Consider the following 7,775-nt stretch of genomic DNA (forward strand, 5'->3'; position numbering starts at 1 on the left):
TTCAAATTCAAAATGCACTACAAAAAAATCCTCAAAAAAAATTCTTCAATAAAATTTTGAAAAAAAATCCTAAAAAATAGTTGATTCTATCTTCATTAAAAAATACACTACATCTTAATACTATCTTTTTTTAGAAAAAATAAGAAATTTTTGAAAATAATAAAAACCTTCTTTTAAAATCTCAAAATAAAAAACTAAACATACTATCAAAAAACCTCCAAAGAAAAACCTTAAAAAACAATTCCAAAGATAAGTCTTCAAAAGTAGCTAGTTCTCTCTTTATTCAAAAATACATTACATCTTCATATTCATTCTTCTTGAAGGAAGTAAGAACAATATAGAATTCTAACAAAGAGAGTAATAACTTCTTTAAATCTAAAAATAAAAAAGTAAATATACTATGGAAAAACCTCAAAAAAAAAAACCCCTAAAGAAAGACGTCCAAAGAAAAATCTTGAAAAGTGGCCAATTTTTTTTTTTTTTTTTTTCTTTTTTTCAAAAACACAATGAAACTTCATACTAATTGTGAGGCCAAATTTCACCATTTGATGAAACCTATGCTACACAACAAGTCCAAGAGGTGGAATTGGAGAGCTCTCAATTGTATAATTGTTAGATTAATTTAAATCTTTATATTAAAAATTCAATTAGTTTTAGGCCTTTCAAGCAATGGTTACCAACATTAAATTAATATTTTAAATGGAATTTACTATGCAAACATAATAAAAATAATTAATTAAGTTATTACTATTAATTGACCATAAGAATAAAAACTTAAGTTTGAATTAAAAGCTAAGTTAAAAGTTAAGTTAAAAAAGTTACAATTAAAAATTAAGATTAAAAAGTTAAGTTAAAAGTTAAAATTAAAAGGTTAAGTAAAAACAAGTAAGTTAAAATTTAAAATTAAAGGTTAAGTGAAAAGTTAAAATTAAAAGTTAAAATTAAAGTTAAAAGTTAAAGTTAAAAATTAAAGTGAGAATCTTAAAGGTTAAAAGTTAAACTTAAAATTTATTACCCAAAAAGTGAAATTTGGAGCTTACAAGTCACTGTGAAGACGATAGTAAAAATAAAGTGAGATGTAAAACCGAAGGTACCTTGACAACACGTAAGGATTGAAGGCAGCAACCCCCTTCTACTCCAAAATTCGCCAAAATTTGTAATCGGCTTCAATTTGAACGATTCTTAGCTTGTTGTAAGGCTGACTTAAAGGCGCTTTTGATCCAACAATCCTTGTTGCAATCTAATGATCCAATCGTGAGGATTCCTCCTTTGAAGTTGAATGATCCAAACTGCTGCGGTGACCAACTCTCTTAGAAATTCACTAGAAATTCAGATTGTCTTAAAATTCAACAAAACTTGTGCCTTTCAGAGCTTAGCTTATAAAGCTTGATGCTTCCAAAATTTCTAATAAATCCAATTACTAGGCGCTAAGAAATGCCTTTCAAAACTTGAATGATGCAAACTGCAAAGGTAGTCGACTCCCTCAAACTCAGAAATTCACCAAAAATTCCTTCTTACTCCAAATCAAGCAAGTCTTATCTTGTTGGAAAGCTAACAACAATATCTACAAATATTCAGAATCTCACATTGAAAGAACAGAAATTGAGTGACTGATTGAAGAAAATCCGAGGCCCTTGAAACCCTTGGGATATTTGGAAAGCCGAGGAGATATCTACTTCAATGAAACATATTTTAAAACTTAATGACCATCCTTCACAATGCAATATCCATACATACACAATCACAAGGTTCACAATGAGGATTAAAATCTAAATAAAATTAAGATTAGGGTTTTGGCCAAATTTTGGCATGGCTTCGCCCTTCACCCAAAAGAGGAGAGAGAGAGGGCTTAGAAAACCAAGCCTCTCTTATACAATTGAGTGGAGGCTCGTAGAAGGGTGGCTACATCTCAACCCTTGATTTTTAAGATCCCTAATCTAGATCTACGGCCTTCATTCATCCAAGAGCCAATCTCGTTATCAAGGCTGATGGCTCTTGTAAGTAGTCAAGAAAGCATTTTTTTGTAAATCTAACTTCACTATTGTGTTCAAAACACCTTTTTAAGCTAAGATCGACTTCTCACATGCCTCAATCCATGCTTAATTATAATTTTCATGGAAGTTTTTACTTACAAGGATCTTAGCAATTTTTGTGAAATTCTTCAAAATGAGAATTTCATTGCTTCTCTTGTATTTTGAAGGAGAGGTTGCTGATCTTGTTTTCTTCACTCCACGAGGTAAATCCGGTGCCACCATTGCATTAAAAAGACTCTCATTAAGTAGAAGAACCACCATGCCACTTAAATTTATCAAATTTGGAGGAAAATCCAAAATTACCATTGTTAACTTTACTAAATCTTTTAGAGAATTATAACTCCAACTCCTAAATCATGTGAATGATTATAGATGCACTCATAGGCTTTTAATCAACCCTTATAGTAATGATTAACAACCTCTAAATTATTAAACTAACTAAGTTGCTATTCTAATTTTTTAACTCTTATCACTTTAGTCCTAATTAACCTAATTCAAAGAATTAGGCTATAATTTATACCATCAAGGGTTGTAATCCTAAAAATTCTATAAAACTAAATTTTACTTATATAAATCCTAATCTAACATGTTTAATTATCATAAAATAGGAAAATAATAAAAATTTAAATTTTAGAGTATAATTGAGAGCTCACACTAATTCTTTTAAAAATAAGATTTTTTTAAAAAAAGCTAACGAAGATAAGAACAATTCTTCAAAAATTAAAATAAAAATTCAAAAATACACTTAGAAAAAATCTCTAAAGAAAAATCTTAAAAAATGGTTAGCTCTTTTTTTATACAAAAAATTACTTTTTATTCCTACTAATTTTTTTTAGACTAAATGAATGCTTTTTAAAAAGCTTATAAAGAAAAAAAATAACTTTTCAAAATTTTAAACATAAATTTTTATAATATTTAATATCATTTTTATATATTATACTATTTTTTGGTACAATATTATAAACATAGTATTTAGATTAGAAGTACCTTCCAAATAATAATGCCATTTTTTAAATGATTCTGTAATTATAAGAAGTTCTTTATTGTGGATCTTATAATTAATCTGAGTTGATGAAAATATTTTAGAATAAAAAGGTATCAGATGGAGCTTATCTTTTATTCTCATGTGTAATAAAATTACACCTATAGCAAAATCTACTGCATATGTTTCAATAAAAAATGCCTTAAAAAAATTAATGCAATGTAAAATTGGTGCAAAAATAAATGTTGTTTTTACGGCTTCAAAAGATATTTTAGATTCTTTGCTCTATTCAAATTTTTTTTAAATGTTAGAGAAGTAAGAAGAGCTATAACTTGAAAAAAGTTCTTAATGAAGATCTGATAATAATTAGTAAATTCTAAAAAATATTAAAATCTTTAATTTTTTTTGAAATCTTTCAATCTAAGATAGTTTGAATCTTCTTAGAATCCATCATAAGGCCACTATTCAAAATAATGCATCTTAAAAAATCAACTTGATTAATGTAAAATACTCACTTTTTAAACTTGGTATATAATCCCACATCTTTTAGTTTTTTTAATACATAACAAATATAAAATTCATGCTCTTTTTTGTTCTTAGAATGGATTAAAATATTGGCTAGATAAAAAATGACAAAATCATCAAGAAACTTACAAAAGATATCATTCATTAAATTTTGAAATACAAATGGTATATTTATGAATCTAAAAAGCATGACATTATATTCAAAATTTCCATACTTGATTAAAAATAGAATCTTTTATTTATATTTTTTTTAATATGTATCAAGCTATATGCTTCTTATAGGTTTATTTTTATATAGATCATTTCTTGATTGAGTTCATCAAGAAGTCTTGAAATCAAAGGTAGTGGATACTTATTTTTAATGGTAATCTTATTGAATTCTCAATAATCTACACACATTTGCAAAGATCTATCTTTTTTCTCTACAAATAAGATAGAAGTTCTTATTGGAGATTTAGAATGGCATATGAAGTTTTTAGTCAACCTCTTATTAATATACTCTTAAGCACAATGAACTTTTTTTGTGATAGGCTATATATTGGTTCAAATGGTACTTGAACTTTATCTTAAAGATCAATGGAATAGTCATAAAAATGATGTTTTAAAAAAAATATTTATATTTTTTTTCTCAAAAATGTCTTGATAATTTTGGTACTAATTTGATTCATCTTTAATAAGAGTTTATTTTTTTATTGAATATATGAAAGCTTTTGCACTTATTAATAAGGATTTGATTATATTGAACTAATGAGTTTTTATTCAACTAGCAAGGTGTCAAGGATATGAATCTCAAAGAAAAAAATCCTCAATATATTATTGTGATACTTAAAACAACTAAAAAATCACTCAAAGATGATATGATGTTAAACTAGAGTGGCTATTGCCAAAAACAAGAAGACTAGAAAGTCTTAAAATAAGACTAAAGATTAGAAAGGCATTGACAAGAATGAAGAAGGCTTCACTCTTACTTCCATATATACTCTTAACTAGGAGCTATATGGTGATGTCCTTTAGGATCTCTAAAACATGTTGATTTTAGAATAAAAGTATCTTTACTTATAAGGCAAATTTTCTATATGTGTACAACATAGTTAGCTTTTTCTATAAGCTACCAATACATGATAAACTTATTGACTAAGTTTTTAAGTTACTAATCAATTATAAATATATAAAGTCAAAACAATGTTTATGAAGCTTTTAAGAATCTCTTCTAAAAGATATTATGAAATTAATCTATTTTTATCTATTTTTATCTAATTTTATATAATTATATAGATATATATTAGAATATCTATTTATATCCATGATATTACCTACCTTTTTAGGAACAACTTCCATGATGAACAATCTTCATATCTTTAAGAAATCTAAGATGCGACGAATTATATTTGCTACATATTTTGATCTTTGTTCTTTTCAATGATGATTGATAGGTCTTCTCAACCATCAATAGTATCCCATATTAAGGCAAGAAGACCACCTTATTATTGAGGCCTTTGAACTTCCTTTAAATAAAATATTTAGAATATTGTAAAGAATTATTCATACCTCTAATGAAATCACCAAATATTGGGAGTCTCTTTCAAAGTTGTGATACCAAATACGTTGTATCTTACTATCTATTTGAAGAAGGACATGTCATTTTTGAGGATCTTTATTTTGATTTTGTTATTTTGAAGATTGTGAAAATCACAATGTCTTATTTGGCTAGTCAATAAATGAAAGCTCTTGAGTTAAATCTATTGGTTATTGATTCTCCATCTCTTTAGTGTCACAAATATATAAAATCTATAAAAAATAATAGAAGGTAGAATATTATCTTTCTTTGATCTTGTTTATTTTATAGTAAAGATTTGTTATTCTTCATCTTAGTTTTGATAGATGTCATCAATAAAAAGCTTCAACTCTCTTTATTGTATTTGCAAGATTCTTTGCTAACTTCCATGTGTATTCATTAATATCATATTCATGCCAATAAATAAGATATTTCAATCTATTTTGGTACTGCCTTGAAACTAAGTCTTCTTCTACCTAGAACTCTTGATTATTATCCATTTTTATAGAAAGACATGGTATTTATCTTCTTCTTAAGATATTTAATATCTTATATGGTTCAAAAAGAGACATGTGAAATATAAGGTGGATCTTTATAGACTCTAGTAGATATAATCAATAAGCAACAAAATTGACTTGTTTACTAATAGGAAAAGGTCTAAGCCTATGATAGTCCAACTTATCACAAGGACAAGTAGTCTTGATATTGCAATGAAGTAACTATACCTTGTCACCTACGTCAAATTATAATTATTCCTTACAAAGGACATCTGCATTATTTTTTTGTCGTTCTTGAGCTCCCTTTAATTATGCCTTTATTATTGCATGTAGCTCTAACAAACATTTTATCAAATCTTTAGCCATAAGATTATCAACTTTTGAAAAGTCAAAAGTATGAAGTTGTGGATGATAACCATAGTTGATAAAAAAAAGGTATTTATTGAATAGAAGAATGTACTGAATTATTGTATGTAAATTCTACCAAAGGTAAAAGAATTGTCCAATTATCTTGATGATAGTTGATGGTACACGTCAAGTATTGTTCCAAAACTTGATTCATCTATTCTATTTGTCCATTTGTTTGAAGATAAAAAATCAAATAGAACTTTATATCTACTTTTAAAATCTTAAAAAAGATTCTCTAAAATCTTGATATAAATTAAATCCTCCTATCTAATATAATATCTTTAGATAATTCATGATTGCAATAGATGTTGTTAAAAAAAAGCTAAGCTATTTTTTCACATGTGATAGATTTTGTACATGGTACAAAATGTACCATCTTTATAAAATGATCTACTACTATAAATATAGAATTATATGAATTTGAGATTGGAAGATCCCTGATAAAATCCATAGAAATGGAAGACCATGGTTGTTTTGGAATAGATAATAGTTAAAGAAGTCCATAAAATTCATGGCAAAGAGTTTTGGATCTTAAAGAAATATCACATGATTGTACAAAGTCTTTGACTACCTTTTATATTTGAAGCTACTAAAAATCTCTCAATATTAGATCCAAAGTCTTATTATATTTCAAATGGCTGGCTATTGAAAGGTCATGACAAATTTAAAAAACACGTAATTAAACATCATCTTTTGGAATGTATAATGGCCTCTTGAAATAGAATAGGTTATTTTTGAACTTAAACTTAAAAGTATCATGAGACTTAAAAGAATTATTCTTGATATCATGGACAAGAGGATCAAAGAACATACTTAATTGAATTTTCTCGACAAAGATTGAATCAATAATTAATGTTGATTTTTTTTCTTGAAAGTGAAAATGCTCTCGCTTCAAAAAAAATATTCTTTATTATTTAAAAGATGTATCTCTTTATTTTGGTACAAGATAAGAACATCTAGAAAGGATGTCCAATAAATCTTATTGTTTTTTGGATTTATAAGTAATCTTGAAATTAAATCTTGATAAAGACATGCTCCAATGAGCTTGGCAATGATTCAAAACATGTGCTAACATGAAATACTTGAGGTTCTTGTGATCAGTGTATATAGTGACTAGATTTGAGGTGCCTTCTAAATAATGATGTCATTCTTAGAATGAATCCATGATTAGAAGGAATTCTTTATTATGGATCTCATAATTAATCTTAGCTATTGAAAATTTTTTGGAATAAAAAGCTATTGAATGGAATTTATCATTTGCTGCCATTTGTGATAATATTACATCCAAGGCAAAGTCTAATGTATGTGATTCCATAAGAAAATACCTTAGAGAAGTCAATACAATATAAAATTGATACAAAAATAAATTCTTTTTTTAAAGCATCAAACATTAAAGTAGATAAAGATGTTAAAATAACAGACGATAAAATCATCAAGAAATTCACAAAAAATATCATTCATTAGATGTTAAAAAGAAATTAGTACATTTGTGAATCCAAAATACATGAAATTATATTCAAAATATCCATACTTGGTTCAAAACGTAGATTTCTATTCATTCCTTTTTTTAATGCTTATCAGATTATATGCTCTTTATAGATCTATTTTTGTATGGATCTTTGCTTGATTCAATTAATCAAGTAGTCTTGAAATCAAACATAGAAGATACTTATTCTTGATAGTGATCTTGTTGAATCTTCAATAGTCCACACACATCTACAGAGATCTGTCTTTTTTCTTCAAAAATAAGATAGGAGCTCCAACTAGAAATTTAG

The 7,775-nt window shown here is 26.5% G+C and overlaps 1 long non-coding RNA gene across 1 annotated transcript; it reads right to left on the minus strand.

Moving 5' to 3' along the window:
• Positions 1–256: 256 nt before the first annotated feature.
• On the minus strand, positions 257–2,683 carry LOC141046250 (uncharacterized). Its single transcript, XR_012219025.2, has 2 exons — positions 1,587–2,683; positions 257–1,289 (listed from the first exon to the last, which is right to left on the minus strand). It is a non-coding gene; the product is annotated as an uncharacterized LOC141046250 (long non-coding RNA).
• Positions 2,684–7,775: the final 5,092 nt, after the last annotated feature.

Source organism: Physcomitrium patens, chromosome 15 (genome assembly GCF_059467195.1).
Source record: "Physcomitrium patens ecotype Gransden chromosome 15, ASM5946719v1, whole genome shotgun sequence".
NCBI lineage: Eukaryota > Viridiplantae > Streptophyta > Bryopsida > Funariales > Funariaceae > Physcomitrium > Physcomitrium patens.